Source organism: Passer domesticus, chromosome 2 (genome assembly GCF_036417665.1).
Source record: "Passer domesticus isolate bPasDom1 chromosome 2, bPasDom1.hap1, whole genome shotgun sequence".
Lineage (NCBI taxonomy): Eukaryota > Metazoa > Chordata > Aves > Passeriformes > Passeridae > Passer > Passer domesticus.
Genome location: NC_087475.1, coordinates 22,122,504 through 22,140,281, shown reverse-complemented (window position 1 = coordinate 22,140,281; position 17,778 = coordinate 22,122,504). Strand labels below are relative to the sequence as shown.

The following is a 17,778-nucleotide window of genomic DNA, read 5'->3' as shown; positions in this document are numbered from 1 at the left end:
TTTTAATTTTATTTCTTTTTTTTCTTTTTTTTTTTTTTTTGGTGGGTTTTTTTTTCGGTTTGGTTTGGTTTGGTTTGGTTTTTTTTGAGTCAGTGTTTCCGTTTTACCAAGGTGAGTCCACTCACCCTTTTGTCAGGCCTGGGCCAGAGCAAACAAGCGCCCAGATTGAAGATGCAGATGGATCCTGCAGCCAGCGGTGGAGGAAGAAAACATGCTGAGGGAGGGCAAAGTGCCTGCGGAACAGAAGTGTGGATGTGTGAACTCCCCCTGGAGTCTGGCTGACTGGGGTTCAAACTAAACTTGTGAATAAACACTATTAGATTTCCCACAGATTTGTCTCCTTCTCCTGCGGCATCCATTATCTGTGCTTTTTCTAGTATCTGGGTGATGCTGGGATGGATTTGGCATAGAAGGCGGTGCAGCTTTGTTGGTGGAACCTTGGCACCTTTACAGGGTCTCTTCAGAGTTTAGCCAACCTTTCAACTACTAAAGAACAATAGTTACAAAACAGAGCCCTCTGAGTGTCTTGCAGCAAAGACACCCTCTTGGAGTTACTGCCTGCTGATTTCATCATCCCGCACTCTTTCCACATGTTTACAGGATGAGATTTTAGATGAGACTGCCAGATGAGACCCAGTGGTTGAAAAAAAACCCACTTGCCTTAATTATAGCTGGACTTCTAATTTTTAGAGGTCAGTACTATGATTAAGACCACATTTGCATCTAAATTAATACTTGGTTGACAGCTGTGGCAAGTCGCAAACATGTCAGGAGGACCCTTCTTATTCTTTTAGATGTGGACTCAGGTACATTATTTAGCCTCTTGTTCCTTTGTGCTGTGTCTGATCTATTAATAAATTGGAAATGTGTGCTGTGGATGAAGCTTTCTGGGTTGTTAACAAACCTTAAATCAAGGTAAGTTACAAGTATAAACACAGCAAGTCATTGTGAAGGACAACAAATGAGATGGTGTCTCACATATAGCAGCTGGCACTCAAAGTCACAGAGTTGACTGTGCTGGGGCTGAAAGGAACCTGTGGAGGTCATCTAGTCCAATCCCCTTGCCAAGGCAGATTCACCTGAAACAGGTGACCCAGGAACAAATCCAGGTGGGTTTTTCAGAGAAGGAGACTCCAGAACCATCCCGGGCACTGTTCCACTGCTCTGTCACCCTCAGCATAAAGAAGTTTTCTCAAGTTGAGGTGGAATTTCTTGTATTTTAGTTTATGGTCATAAAAGAGAAACATTAATGTCTCCTTTGGCCTTAAGACTTCTTAAGAGCATTGAGGTGCTGGAGCATGTCCAGAGAAGGGCAATAAAGCTGGTGAAGGATCTGGAGTGCATGTCCTATGAGGAGTGCCTGAGAGAGATGAGGTTGTTTAGGCTGGAGCAGAGGAGGCTCAGGGGAGACCTCATCACTCTCCACAACAGCCTGAAAGGAGGCTGTAGCCAGGCGGGAGTCAGCCCCTTCTCTCTGACAGCCAGTGACAGGATGAGTGGAAATGGCCTTAAGCTGTGCCAGGGAAGATTTAGGTTGGACATCAGGAAGAATTTCTTCATGGAAGGGGTTGTTCAGCATTGGAATAGGTGGCCCAGGGAAGTGGTGGAGTCAGTGTTCCTGAGGATGTTTAAGGAAATTCTGGGTGTGGCACTCAGTGCCATGGTCTGGTTGTCTCACTGTGGTGTTTGGTCAGTGGTTGGACTCGATGATCTCAGAGGTCTTTTCCAGCCTTATTGATTGTGTCATTCTTTGGCTCCCTAACTCAAACTCAGTCCATTCTCTTTCTCATAGCTAGGCATGATCAGACCCTTATTCTTCAAGTGTCAAAGCTTATTTCATCTGCTGCATTTAAGTAAATTTTTCCATATTCAACATTTTTATAGCATGACATGCATCTTTCATTCTTTGCTTCTTTAGTAATTGTTCTTTGGAGTTCTCTGACATTTTCTTAAGAATAAAGTGCACCAAAGAAATCTTAGATGAGCTACATAAATGTTTAAATGGCTTTACAACATGGTGTTTGTCAGAACAGGTATTTTGGAGCACCCATATGTTTAAGGAACAAGGCATTTAAAATAATTTCCCAAAACAGACTAAGCTAAAGAAGCAAAAGGAGCTTTCAGTAACAGCACTTTAACTTAGTTATATATTTGGTCAGCACAATTAAGCTGGTTAGTGCTGTGACTACTGTACTGTGTCTCTGCCTGTAAGACTGAATTCTTACTTCACAAATTTGAGGCCCCCATAAAAATGAGGAGACATATAAAGAAAATTATTGAGAATCAAACTTAACTTAAAGGTTTTCTTTTATTACTTAAAAAGATGTGTGTATAATTCAGAACTAGACATGCAAAAATATATCTCTTCAATAAGCTCTGCAGAATAATTTTTATTGGAGAGGATGCAAGATTCTAGTTATGGCTAGGTTTCATTAGGGATTTAATGCAGTTTTTTACAACATTAATTCAAATCGGCCTTTATCCAAATGCTGATTGAGGGATTGAAATGTTTGAGGAAATATTATGATTTATGGAATAATATAAGATTTATGACATAAATGTATAGTGGTGCATCACAAAGATGAGATTTTTTGTAGGATAAGCATAAGAATAGTGTTCAGCAACTGATACTCTAAGCTATCGGTTTGACTGGTGACCACTGAAAACTAATTCCTTTCCTGGTCACCCTTGTCGCCTTCATCTCAGTGCCAAAATAGGGTGAGTCCCTCTGTCTAGGAGTCCATGCAAGTGCCTGTGCCTGAGGATACCAGGTCTATTGCTGAGGTGCGCAACCATGGCTCAGAATTCTGAGGAAAATGCCAAGTTGCAAGAGAAAAAAAAATTAGCTGTCAGAAGGTCTGAAGAGGAGATTCATGTGAGATGAGAAAGCTGAAAATTCAGACAGGGTAAGACAAGGGAAAGCACTGACATGGGCAAGTATAAAATTATCAAGAAAATGCAGAGTATCAGAGGGAGGCATGACTGAGGCTGTGCTCCAGGGAGCTGCACTTTCTCCTTCCTGACTTTTGCCTGTCTGCCTAGCAGAGACTCTGCTTGTGTCTTATAAAAGGTGATGAGCACATTAATGCCTAACCTGGTAGTGATCATTTGGGTATGATAACCGATAAATAATTTTTAAACTTCTGAGTCTGCTCTGCTCGCAGAATGTCTTTGTGCTTGGCTAAGATGTCCAAGCAGGAATACAAAGAGGAATGATTACAGAACACAAAATTTGACAGTTAAAGCATTTGTGGGAATTTTACCCCCAAAAATTCAGTTCAAAAGAAAATATGTGCTCCCACATTAAAAAAAAAAAATGCTGGTTATGGAGGGAGACTGGTGACACTTGATCCAGCCAAGAATTCAAGAAACATTTTCAAAAAACAACCAACCAAACAAAACCACAAAACAAAACAGAGGTTCAGTATTTCCAAGGGATTAATTGGAGAAAAAACAATCAATTAAAAACTTCAAGGAATCATTATAAATCTGCAAATATGAAGCAGATTTTTGTAACATGTTGAAAATTTTCTTTAGAATTTTCCTAGTAATCTCATGACCTATTGAATGCAACATGTGAATATTTAATAAAATTGGGAACAATCACAGCAGGGGTAGTGTGTTTGCACTTTTGTTCTTTTTTTTTTTTTTTGCTTCTGCTTGCTTTTATCATAGCTGAAGCTACATATCCAATTGAGAATGAATATTTTTTTCAGGCAATCTAGAAATGCTCTTGATTCTTTAATATCCCCCAAATAAAGGGGGGGGGGGTTGCATCCCAAAGGTATGTATGTTATTTGATACTGAGTTATTTTCATATAGCTCATTAAAGGGCCCAGCATTTTTTTTTACTTGTTTCTTCTCATATAACCAGACAGTTTGATATTTTCCCTCTCATTTTTTGACATCTTGGGTGGGATTTGTGAAAGGAATGCAGGCGTGGGATACAGTCTAGACATGAGTATTTGAGCTAGTCATTCTAAGCTGCTTCAATGGTCAGCGAAGAGAAAAATACACTTTTGGAAAGGAATTAATGTCAGCACAGAGTACACTTTTGAAACATGTTAGATGCATCATTCTCTAAAACTGCTTATTTTTCTTTATTGACATCGAGGAAGGTCTGAGAAGACCACCTCAGAGGTAAATGATTGAAGTTTTGCAAAAGGAGCCTCTGTCCTGGCAACGGTGTAGACTCTTGGCTGCCAAATGCTGAGTCTGCCATTACTAGAAATTCTGAGGTGAGATGAATTACTGTCTGGAAGCCAGAGAGCAAAACCTGAAACCGTCCATTAAATAGAAAACTCAGTCAGAAAATGGACACTATAGAAGGGGAATGGCTCAGTGCTTTTAAATCACTCCATCTGCTCACAATTTGTCTCCTTTCATTTCCTAACACTTCATTTAAAATGTCTACTTTTGCATTTCATCTTTTTCCTCTTGTCACAGCCTTTGGGATGCCTGTATTCAGGTTCACAGCTGCCATGCCCATGAAGAAGTTGCCCAAAAAATGCGGATGCTCCACACTGGAAGTGTTCAGGGCCAGTTTGGATGAGGCCCTGAGCAATCTGGTCTAGTGGAAGCTGTTCCTGCCTAGGGCAGGGGGGTTGGAACTAGATAGTTTTTAAGGTTTGTTGCAACCCAAACCAGTCTATGATTCTATGATTTTTGTTGCTCTGAAAATCCTTTTGGAGATGTTAGTTTGTTGTTTCTTCTGTTAAATACAAGCTACTTGGGGTCAGCACAGGAATGAGAAGTGTGCTTGTAAACAGTGAGAGGACATAATCATCAGTATTGATGTGTAGGCTACCATTAGTTTCCAAGTTCCAGTTTGATATGCAGGCAGTTAAGGGTTTTTTTGCATCTTTCACAGTCTGAAATACTTCAGCTTTAGGAGATTGATAAGTTGCCATATTTTTGCCTGATTCCATATGAAAATATCTTGGGTTGTTTTTTTTTTTTCCCACAGTCCTGTACTAACTTTGCAAAAATAATTTTCATATGGCTTGGTAAAGATTTCAAAATCTTTATACTAATAATAACTTCCCTGTATTGCATAATCTGTTTTACATTCAGTTAGAAGAAGTTAGTATTTTTCATGTCTTTTTTTTTATCTTTTTGCCATCTCTCCTCTTTTGAGCTGTTATTTCACCTTTCCATTGTTTTATCTTGCCTTCTTTATATTTTAGATGTTAAAACTATTGAAAGTATGTATAGTAGCAATGATAAAAACTGTGCTTACGTCATATTTGTACATAAGGATTTCCCATGCATCCACTATATTTAGCATGAGAGGATTTTAGTGCTTTTTGTAACAACATTTGTCTTTTGGTAACTCATTAAGCAAATCATCACTCAGTTGATTTTTTGTAATATGCCTTCTATCAATTTATTAGTCATTGTTAAGCTTATGAGAACATGAGAACAGTAAAGAAAATTAATCTAAATAAATTAATGGTGTGAGTATAGAGTGAATTAGTTAGGCCCCATTAATTCTTTGTACCTAGTGATCCAAAATCAAAAGGTCATAGCTGAGTTTGTAGATACAAAAATGTTTTGATATTAAAATAGAATTCTCAAGACATAATAAAGCATTTTCATCTCTGTTTTCTATTTCTATGCGTGAAAAGGTAAAAATAACAGATTCCTGTACTTAGACAGGAATTTGAACTTTGACAAAAAAAATTGAAAAAGTAATTGAGGTAAAAGATAGACTCCTGAGTGAGGACATAAATGATTGCTTCAGCTTTTTGTGGGGAGATTTTTAATCTTCCTATGACCTATTATCTCCTTTCCATGTAGGGAAGCTCCCCTTCACCTTGTATTTCCATTTGGCTGTGTGTGATGAGTCCACACAGCCTCAAAGGGCTCACAAATGGTATTTAGCAACTGATGGGACATGTCCTCTCTTTCACAACCTCAAGTGCACATAATCTCTTTTTACTATCTGCAGATACTATTAATTACACTGTCATTGACATTTACCTGAAACATCATCTTTTCTGCCTGAGACAGCATGAGACTGCGAGAAGAAAGGTATTTCCTCATTTACTATGACAAAATATTCTTTTTTATCTAAAAATAACCTGTTCACAAAAAATTGTGGCAAGTTCAGTGCAACACGAGAAAAATTACTAAGCAGGGTAACAGAGAAGGGCTCTGAAAACTGAATAAGAATTTCTGTAGGCAGGAGGCAAGAGAAGACAAAATCATCTCATTACCAATTCATATTTTGATCTGTTTTGACATGTATGGTGTTGATTAATTTTTTAAAATATCAGTTTGTCTCTTCTGTGGCTCCACTGCTGCTTCAGCTCTATATTTCACTTCATATTATAAGATTTTATACTTTAACCTTACTAGTTAATATAATCTCCATCACTGTAAAATGTGTAAAGGACATTATTGTGTTGATAATTGGCAGCATCATTAAAAGCTATTGAACAACTTTTGCATAAGGCATAAACTTATTAATTGAAACTTTTTTACATTACTGTAGGACATAAAGGTCAGATTTTATTTGTACTCTATGATACAGTGAAGCCATAAATATGATGAGTTTGCATGACCTTTCCTTTCTTAAGAATCTACCACCAGTCTCATAGAATGACTGCAGATTTATAATAATTATCTGGTTAAATTACTTGAAGTTCTAGTAACAGACATGTACACAAATACAACATAGTCATACAAAAAAAGAATTTAAAAAGGGAGCAAAGTAGATGTGATATTTCTGTCCTTCAAAGCAACCTGCCTGAAGTTCACATGCTGAATGATTTGTGTATGTCCTCCACTTCCCAACCATGACTCCAAGATAACAATGATTACCAGACTCAAAGAAATTTAGTGACACAAAAAAATTGTGAAATATCACCAGTTTAGTAATGTTTTCTTTAAACTACCTAATGGCTCCGAAAATGGCAAATTGAATTTGAATCTGCCACTCTGAAATATCTTTTCTAATCAAGACTGCTGTAGTAATATTTTCTGACAGATTTCACTGAATTTTTCTGAAAGGTAAAGGTGAACTGAGTGATTATTTTGATAATTCTTTCTACCAGGGGATTTTGAGAAAATATTATCCAGTTTTCTGCCTGACTTAGTATATCCTGAAACAAGTGGTAAGCTTCCTGCTGGGGAATATAGGCATGATGAAGGTATGACAGTTTAAATCAGAATTGTATGAAAAGGATAAAAGAACATTCTGCATCCATGAATTTACTTGTTTTGATATGGTTTTATTAATATTTCTAGGATGTGAATTTTAGACATAAAAATTCTTGTTTAGTCATATTAGTTTTCATCTCACTTATGTGAGTTTGAAATGTGAATTCAATTCAGTAGACATTTAAACAGCTTAGCACCAACAGCAACTGTGGAAATATACCTATTGTGAAATAGCAAAGTGATGGAAAGCTCATCTGAGTTGAAATCTGTTCCAGATGGGGAAGAGTGAGTTTAGAATTAAGACCATTATCTAAATATGAGGTCACTTGGTGGGAGGCCACTCTATACTACCAGAAATGCCATCCTGAGAGTTTTTTCTAAGGAATTGTTCATTTGAATGGTTTATCTCCTGTAGGTAAAAAATAATTGTTTGAGAAATTCTGGTGTCTTTGCATGTCAATGCTGTCTGACTATAATTTCTTGCTGTGTATCCTCTGCTGCCTTTGCACCAGCTTCATAGCTAATGCATAAGGGATATCACAATTTTCCACTATGGTGTGGGAAAAGGGCAAGACTTCCTGAATCCAGGTTACATGTGGCAGCAAGCATCTAGAGCTGCCATCAAATGGTAAGTCTATGATGCTACTTGTTTGGAATCCTAAGAAGGAGCAATGAGGTCTGTCCATGAGCTGCGAGTTCTCACTTCTCAGCCCGGACCCTTCTCATACCGGGGCAGGGCTTGTCCCTTCCGTAAAGCCTGGGGGAGACCAGAGAACTTCAGAAACTATGGAATAACTTCAGAGTGCAGGAATTCTTACAGGTGAAATCAAACTAAAAATATTTCTTTCCTTAAAAACACACTTTAAAATATCATAGTACTTTCAGTACAATTTACTCTTTTATAACAGTTTTAAATGCTATAGATAGCTCCTGATGGCTTTTGGCATCAATGTGTTCTAAGTGCATGATTTCTGAATATGGCTTAATATTGGTATATTTTGCTGTAACTGGCAGTCATCCTTTTAAATATTTTTTAACTTTTGATAGTGATCCAGTTTCCAACTTTTTGATTGTAGTGTTCAACCTGGATGAGACCTTCATGGACAGAGGTGATACTTCTGTTTAAATTAGTGTATACTCTGACTAGTGTTTTCATAGGAGTTAGACCATCTAAAAGGGAGATGGTCTTTTCCAGATGGTATTTATTTACAATCTCATAATTGCCTTCATCTGTATGTCTGACACACATACTGGTTTGTGTAGCTTTGATTACGACAGTCCCATGCTCAGATTATACATATGCTTCTGGAAGTTTCTGAAGTGCAAATTGTCAGATACTGTAAATTCATCATGTCATCGTACAGGCTTTGTACTACAAAATGGTTAAGCTTGTTCAGCAAAAAATCTATGACATTCTTGCAACTACCTGGGGCAAAAGTCTTATTTTTTTATATTACCTTTTTACTTGAAGAAATTACCTTTTTTACTTAAAGTAATCTTATTTCTTTTCTCTTTGGGCTTTTTTTTTGCTACAAAAGGATTTTGCTTATCATCATTTAGAGTCTGATTTATTGCATTTTAAATTAAGATTAACAGATTGTATTTTGACAGTTTCAGGATATTTATGCTTTGCAATCTGGTGAATCCAGGAGGAAATCACTCTTATCTTCTAATATTAAGTTGTACAAATTGAAGAAATTTGCATATTTTTCACTCAAACTATGAGTCAAAAATCCTCAAATGGGATATCCCGCAATCATTTTATTATGCTTCTGGAATAGCTCAAACTGTGTGCTAGCGTTCTTGGGATAAATTTGATTACAGTTTTGAATAGCTCCATTGTATTTTCCTTTTCTGTAAAATTAATTCCAACCTGCTTAATTTCTAATGTGTAGAATGGAAGAACTTTTATAACACTATAAATTTTAAAGACAAAAGAGAACTAAATTTTGAAGAAAAACAGAACTGAGATTTAGTTGTAACATTTAATAAGTGTCCGTCAAAAAAAATTCCCCCTCAATAAGAAGGTCAACTAAGAGCAAAAATAACAGCAGTTATTTAATTTTTGATGTCAGAAGTTGATCTGGGTATAATACTGTGCAAGACTGCACTAAAAGGGAGAAAAGCCGGTTTACTTGAACATATGATCTCAGGGCTACACCACTGGGTGTTCTGAAAGGGTATAACTGAGTATAACCTTTACTGAAGTCTCAGTTTTCTCTGCCTTTCTATTTTGAATAAAAAATGTGCATAATTATAAATTAAGCCAAGGAAAAGTTAACATGGTACTAGATTTCTATTTTTTAAGAAATTAACAAACTCCAAAAGGCCAATGCTCTTTTATCATACTAGAGCAAGCCTTGTTCTTATTCCAATTGTTATGTTGTAGCTGCTCAGTCTTGATAGTCTGTACTTATAAAGCTGGAGTAAAACATTTTCTGAAGTGTTTGATTAATTTTTAACATTTGCAGTCAGAAAGAATCGATAAATGCCTTTAGCTAATTTCACTCAGACATGCTGCATTTTTTGCTGCTTTTTTTTAAAGAAACATAGTTAAGCATCTTTCCTCTTTCAGCTTATGAAATGAAACAGCTCTTAAGCTGTTTGTAAACAGCAAATCAGCACATATGACTTACCAGAATGAAATTTTGTCAACTGTGCCCTATTTGTTGTCAGTATGTTGTAATTACTTCATGGACCTTCTATTTAACATACTTGCAGAATTTAACAGGTAGGAAACATGACACTTAACTGATACAATCAAATATTACCTGCCAACAACTGTGAAATCTCCCCACTTTCTCTTTTTATTATATGCCTCCTTAGTCGAGCTCCTAGTCTGTGAACAATTACCACAAATCCTTCAAATCACCTAGTTTTAACAGTGCACTTGGGACAGAGCAGCAGTCACTCTGATCATACCACCACAGCTGCTGCTGAGAGGCACCAGGCCCCCACTGGGTGTCAGAGATTCATGTGTCCTCAGTCTTTCCAACTGTCTGAAACCTGTCAAAGAGGGATGAGCATCCGCTATTTGTCAAAGTATCTTCTGCAGGATAATGGCAATCAGTGGGTTTTTCTTTTACCTTTGTTCTCCTGTTTTCTACATTATGAGTCAGTTTTGTTGTTTTGGGTTTGTTTTGGTTTGGGGATTGTTTTTTGGTTTGTTGTTTTGGGTTTTTTTCCTGTGATTCAAACAATATTTTCCAATTAGCAAAGATTTTGGAAATCATGGGTTTGTCAGATGAGATGCTCCTTCAAAGGGCTAAAGAACATGCTGTGGAGAAACAGATCTGTTATACCTGCAGGGGGCATTGCAATACAAAGAAAGGAGCAATGAAATCTTCCAATTGAATTGTACGATAACATTTTATGACATTCAACTGTCAGATTTGGACTTTTTTTCTCTTTTCTTTCAAAAACTGTCAAGTTTTTTTGAAGATATTAATGATTTTTTTTTCCTAGTGGTTTTGAAAGAAGTGTTAAATTACATTTGGAAGGATATTTTTCAGTGTTTTTTTCACTTACTGATAGTGATGAAGAATATTGGTGTAATGGTATTAAAATGGGACATAAAATGTCAGTATTTTTTTCTGTGGTATAGAAAAAGAGTTTGCAAATGATCCATTAATAACCTTTAAACTTCTTCACTATTTTAATGAGTCTAATTAGTCTCTAAACATCATGGATCTCTCTCTAATTTTTTATGGGTACTTTTATTTATTAAAGGAAATGAGGCATGGCATCTAAGCTGTCCAGCAATTCTAATATGAAATCTTATATATTGTGTTATGCACATATATGAGAGTGATGTTGTCTATCTTGTAATTCCTTATAGAATTCATTAATTATCTTTGATGAAGTCTTGTCTGTAGTAGTTTTTTTTATAGTTTTATAATCTATGATGAGTGAATGCAAGCTGATATGTAACTTCTGCTTCACACATGGTAGATGAACACTTATTGGGAATTATGGAATCACTCCTAAGATAAAATATGTACATATAGTTCTGTATACAGCAGAATATGATTTCAATCCTTTGTCAACAATACATCAACCTGTCTCTTCTTCTTGAAAGATTGAAAAATCTTTCTCCTTAGAAGCAGGAAAAGATGCTGTATCTGTTGGCAAAAAAGGAAGGTGACCAGACTTGAAAGCTGTCACTGGGAGGAAAATCATTATTACATGGAGTTACTAACCGCTCATAAGGAAAAGACTATCCAAACTCAAGTACAGTAGAATGGCTGGTTTTGTAACTGCATGATTGACAGTAGTTCTATGCAATTTCTGCTTATTTTACTCCCTTTCATTCCTAAAATTACTTTTTTTTTGTATTTCTTCCCTTCTCCCACTAGCAATCACGTGGTAATAAATTACAAGGTTTAGTTACAATGATTTATGACAGCAAACTGTTATTTTTTCAAAATGGAGTCAGTCATCTTTGCAAATTTTTTTGAATTCTGTTATACCCAGGGAAAATTTTACCTTTTTTTTGGTAAAATATTAATAGATTAGAGGCTTAACTGAGAGGACTTCATTTTATTTCCAGGATTTATCAGCAAAGTGCTTATGAATGCTACTGATCTGTTGGCTGCTTCTTTGTAGTCTTGAAGATTTGACACCATCTTCCTGATATTCTGCATTTTTGATAAATTCCCTGCATTGCACTAAGCATTGTGTTCTTGCAGCACATCCTTATCTTTAGCTTTGTCAAAATTGAGTTCAAGGCCACTAGCAATCACTTACTGTATTTTATTCTTGCATAAGTTTTCAGTACTTTTGTTGCATTTTCTGTCACACTGTAAAAAAAGAAAACAGTGATCTGCTTTTTTATCCATTTTCTTATCTCTTTGACATTGTTCTAGGAAAAAGAAAAAACAGCTTTGGAGTTAAATTGCTTTTAGGCATGGCAAACCACTTTAGTTTCATCTAATCATTTCAAAAAGCAAAATACTTTATCCACACTGATAATGTGACATCTATTTCAGATGTACATTTACTTTATACAAATTTCTTAACTAACCTAACTTCCACATTTTTTAGCCAGTTGTGGAATTTTCTTACAGATTTCTTCACCAGTTTGTTCAGGAAGGACTGTATTGTATGTGTAAGTACTTTACTTAGTCATCTGTATTACATTAATAGCAGTCTGGAATGAAAGCAGATGTATTTTCTTTATTAGTAACAGAGCAACTAGTAATTCTCATTGTTGTAATTCTCATAGTTGTAAATGCTATGATGATCAAAAATAGGTTTCTATGATTATTTTTAAGGTATTAGTTCCAAAATGAGAAAAATTATGAAGGATCTCAATAGCATTCACCAAATAAAAGTTAATAAAATAGTGAACAATATGAAACAGATTAATTCTTAATTAGTTAAAGATTTGCTTGCTTCATCTGGACATCACTTGTTATTGATGCAATAATTGCTTGTGCTTGGGAGGGCACGAATACTCCTGAGTTACTTAAGATGACAGAGAGAAGAGTCATCACCTTTTGACACATATTTGTTATAGTTTCCCTTTTGGTCTAGGAAGTGTTAAAGGTCAGGACCCTGGCATTCAGACCAAATCCCAAGAATCCATACTTGAAATTTTGACTTAAAATACATTTTCCATATTTACTGTGATGTGAAAACCTTTGCAAGGGTTATGTGAATAAGATATGTATTTCCTTCTTCATAGAGGATCTGGAAGATCGAAAACCATAGAATTTTATGGACTTGAGGACTGAACGTATACATCTGTTTATTTCCATTTCAAAGAATTTTGAAGGGTTTCAGCTACTACTTTCTCCTCCCATAACAAAAGGCTGACAAATTTTCTGTCTTCACTTTTATTTTCCACTTTTTGATATGTATCTTGTTATCAACAGTTTTTACTTGTAAGGTACCTAACAAATTCTTCAATATTCAAATTTATTTTGCTAGAGTAACTTGTATTTCAAAGGTACACAGATCAGGAAAGTCGATTGGCTTGGGATGGTAAAAATGTCATTTCTTTATTATTGAATACAAAAGGAATCTGAAAGCTCATGTTATAAAATCATCATGTTCTTGGTTAGCTATAAATATTTGAACACTTGATGTGGAGTCAGATATGTGCATTCCTTGCACTAGTCACAGGGGGTAAACACACAAAGGCAGCTGTGGATTTAATTTTCTAGTGACAAGTGGTTTTTTACTCCTAGATATTGCCCTAGTATGATGTATATGTTCAATAACAGTGTCAGATGGAAACTTAGGGAAAAGTTGGCTAAATTAATAAACCTGGAGTTAACCAGATTAAAGTGGTTTAGTTTAAATAACTAAAATTCCCCCATCTTAATACTGCCAGGACTCTGAGACAGATTCTTTAGTACATCAAACAGAAAGATCTCTTGCATTCAAAAATTGTTCTGTCTCAGATGAGACTGAAATATGAATCTTACTGCCATTTTTTAAACACCTTATTTAGCAGTTTCCATACCATTGCTATTGCTAAGGGCACAAGAATTTGCCACAGTGGTGAAAACTGATTTTCTGTCATGTTTTTTACTGACAGCACATTCAAATAACTATTCTGTCTTGGTGGTAATCACAACCTGGTCAGATCCTTACTTCTGCTAGTTTTCTGCACACTATGAAAGGCATCTTTCATTTCCAAAGTAGGGACTGAGCAACTTTTTTCTTCATCTTTTGTGAGAATTCAAGACAGACTTGGTACTGGAAAAGGGATCCTTTGTGCCTTCAGCCAGACTCAGTACACTAAGTTTATTGCTTCCTTGTAACACTGCATTGCACTAGGTGGTGGTGGAAGCTAAAACAATATCTCTATCTCCATTTGGCATCATAAAATAGCCTAGTAACTTGGCTGAAGGGAAAGGACATAAGTAAAAAGATAATTTTATACCCACAAACTTTCTGCTGAAAGATTTCATATTGTTTTTGTAAACCGTGAATAGAAGAGGTGTGCAGGATGTGATAAAGTTCTGAGGACTGAGCACTGAAACAGGCTGCCCAAAGAGGCTGTGGTGTCTCCCTCACTGAAGATATCAGAGAATTGTCTGGATTAAATTCTGTTCAATGTTCAGGGATGACTCTGCTTGAGCAGGGAGATTGGACCAGATAATCCACTGTGATCCCTTCCAATCTTAACAATTCTCTGAATCTGTGACCTGGCATGAGGAAAGGTGAGAGCTACCAAAGGCTAGACAGGCTTAGGACATGTCAGATCATGAGAGAGACATTCTTTCTTCATCCTAGTCTCTAAGCTAGGCGTGGAATCAAGGAAATGAATCATTCAAAAGATTCTCAGGCACATAGTTGTTACCACTCTCTTGGTGAAAGATATTACTTTGTAGTTTGGTGCTGATGAGAGAGACAAGTATAGACACTCCTGGCAATCCAGCCCCTGGTATCTTAGACCAGCATGGAAGGTAACACCAGACTACACAGCTCTGACTATTCATCTCTAGGCAACTAAGCCCTGCAGTCATCAAATTCTCTCTCATTCAAAGAGAGAATAAATAGAGTATCTGGTTTTTATTATATTCTTTTTAAAGCATCTTCATTAATTTCTCTGTTCTTCTTTCCAGTTTTCATTTAATCCGTTCCATAAATCAGGATCCTTTCTCCCAGATGGAGTGTTCCCTGCTGAAAGCACCCACTACCATGATGCAGAGTGGTGGAATTGCTTCGGAAGGTCAGATACAGGTCCAAGCACCTACAAAGCTCTTCCAGGAAATGTGAGAGGTTATGTTTGGTGAATCACTTTTCAAAGTAGTAGTGATTCCTCCATTCCACCAGGAAAAGAAATAGTAATTTGTAATCAGAAAGTTAAAGTGCATATTGCAAGGAGATTTTGTACTTTGATATGAGACATGTAGTCTTCCCTCTTAAAAATATAGCTGGGTATTTCATAAGATAAAAAAGATTTCTCTTGTTCCTGGAATATGTAGTCCCTTATTGGCCTTAAGAGCCTACTCTAGAATGAGAACTACATTATGATCACATTTCTAAAACACATTCTTAAAACTTACAAAACTGTAACAGCTTTGTAGTATTTGTCTTCCATGCTAAGAATTTATGTACTATCAGCTGGTGACAATTTTCATAAAGAGCTGACTTATGACAGGCATATTATGAATAAGTTTGCCTCTCTATGATTTGATCTTATATTTTAAAACTGCAGCTGTTGTCTCAGTTTGTGAGGGACAGACACAGAAGAGTACAATCTTTTTGTGACTGTTGAGTTTGTGACTATTGAGTTTGTGACTATTGAGTAGGAATGGGGTACTCAGAAAAACAGGATGATCAGCATTCACACATTTACATGAATGGTGTCACCTTTACAGTCTAATTTTCAGGAAGGCTTTCTCTTCAGAAAGGAGTTAAGACTTATTAATTACTAGAGACAGACATTTTGGCAGTCCCAATTAATAAAAAGCATTTCTTAAGCATAAAATTATAGAAATAGCAAAATTACTTGCATTACTTTTGGTTGAAATGAAGAAAAAAAATCCTTATTTTTGAATCTTACAATTGTTATAAAAATGTTGTAAAAATATTTCATGCACCACAACTAATTTAGAGAAGTGTTAGTTCCTTTGCATTGTCTAACTTTTTAAGAGACTTCTCAGGATAATGGTCTTTTTTAATGTTGAACACATATCATACATACATGAAAGAGGAGAAAGGAACTTCCAGTTAGGTTAAATTTGGAAGGTGTATAAACTGTAGCAGCATTTCTTCTCTGAGATTGTTTTCAAAAAATAAAAGATACCATACAGTTCCAGAGATCTTAAGTTCTTATGTATATTTAGGCCTTTATAGGCTTTGTTGTTGAACAAAGTGAAATTGTAAAATATTTGAAATATATTAAGGATTTCAAGTAACACTGACCTTTCAACTGGCTGCCACATGACAATAATTTTTTGTCATTTTAAATTTGTGGTCAAATCCTTACCACTATTTCAGCTCAACATGAACAATGTTGATAACTAAAAGCTGCATCTGGCAGCTGATATTTAACATGAATGATGTTGAGAGAACCTGCATCCACCTCAAGTCTTTTTCCAAAGTGCTGTCTTAGATTCTCAAGGCAATATTATGTGCAATAACTTTTGTCCTTGAGAAAGAAGGAAGTCAACTGACAGCCATCAGAGAATCCCACTGAGATTGAGGTGACTGTTCACTCTCATCCATGTTTAGTTACCTGAAACAGCCCTGAAATAGTCAATTCCAATTTCCAAAGGCAAGCTCCCCCAGTTTCTTTTCCTAGCAGGTTTTATGGTTAGGGTGCAGCTAAGTAAGCTGAGATTGGAAACAGGGAGTCTGGGCCCTCCATTATGAAAGCCCCATCTCACAGTACCCAGTGAGGAAGCAGTCCGGGAAGTAGTATGGTTACCATGACCAGCCCAGAGCTCTGTGTCTATCCAGAAAAGTCATGGTGGCAAGGATGGCTGACTTCATGTCTCTAAATCAACTTCTTCTCTGAATTTGGCAAATTAGTCTTTAACTCCTGGTAATATTTTTAGGTGCTTCAGATATACTTGCTATATGAACAAGTGATGAAGCAAATGATTATGGGGAGACTCAAAGGTATGTGCTTTATGAGAAAATTTTGGTTTTGGATGTTTATGTTTTCTTGCAAAGATAGCACTTGAGTTACTTAGTGATTTCGTCAGCGCTTATGGCTCCTTATACTACATGCATTTGCTCTGAAAAATGTTTCAAATGGAAATTCTGTTGTCTGTTTAAGAGAAGGACATTTCTATGATAAGCACATAGTAGATAGCTTACTTTCCAAGATGTGGCATTTCTAGGCCATGGTGGTTGGTTGAGACTTTTTTGACATCCTGATGCTGCTGAAGAGGTAATCCAGTTGTAATACATGAGCATGTAATACGTGAGTCCTAGTTAGAGTGGAGTTGGTGGGCTCTAAGGGTAGGGTGGGGTAGGGTTCACTGTGCAGGAACCCCCCAAATTCTCATGCCCTCATGACCTCCAGCCACTCATGCACCACGGCTGCTCTTGGGAACCTTTCACAGATTTAGCAGCCATACTCTTCAGGTTGGTAACTCTTTTTTCTCATGACCCAATGACCTTTGGGTCTTCATGCGTTGTGAGTATCCATGGGAACTTGATAGGCTGTTATCCTTGCACAACACTTTGCCTAGAAGGTTTCTCTGAGTGCTGTTGAGCAGTACAATGTGTTCAGCACTGAAGATTGACTTACCTTTCAAAACAGAATTATGTGACTGTGATAGGATTAATTTTATCATGTCTAATAAATTGATAAGATGAACTTAAGACAATCCATATCCTAGAAATCTCGTGTTCTCTTAAGCGACATTAAATATCCCCATTAATCTCCCAAGAAAGGAAAAAAAATAGTTTTCACTTTGGAAGAAAGAAGACTCATCAGCATATTATCAAAAGATGAAAAGAAGAAAATAATTTGCTCCCTCTCCAGTTTTGCAGCCATCTTAGTGAATATTATGATATAGGGAATGAGCCATACTACACTTTCAATTAACTTTTGTGAAGAGATATTACTGTCTTGGGGATGTTTAAGAGTTTTAAAGAAATAACAAAACATTTTTTACACAAATTCTGAGAGAAATGCCATTT

General features: G+C 36.2%; 1 long non-coding RNA gene across 1 annotated transcript in view; it reads left to right on the top strand.

Moving 5' to 3' along the window:
- The first annotated feature begins 12,077 nt into the window (after positions 1 to 12,077).
- Positions 12,078 to 17,778, top strand: part of LOC135295243 (uncharacterized) — a 58,148-nt gene continuing 52,447 nt past the window's right edge. The window contains exons 1-3 of the long non-coding RNA XR_010357277.1: positions 12,078 to 12,271; positions 14,742 to 14,848; positions 16,683 to 16,746. This is a non-coding gene — a long non-coding RNA (uncharacterized LOC135295243). The remainder of the gene's footprint in view (positions 12,272 to 14,741; positions 14,849 to 16,682; positions 16,747 to 17,778) is intronic.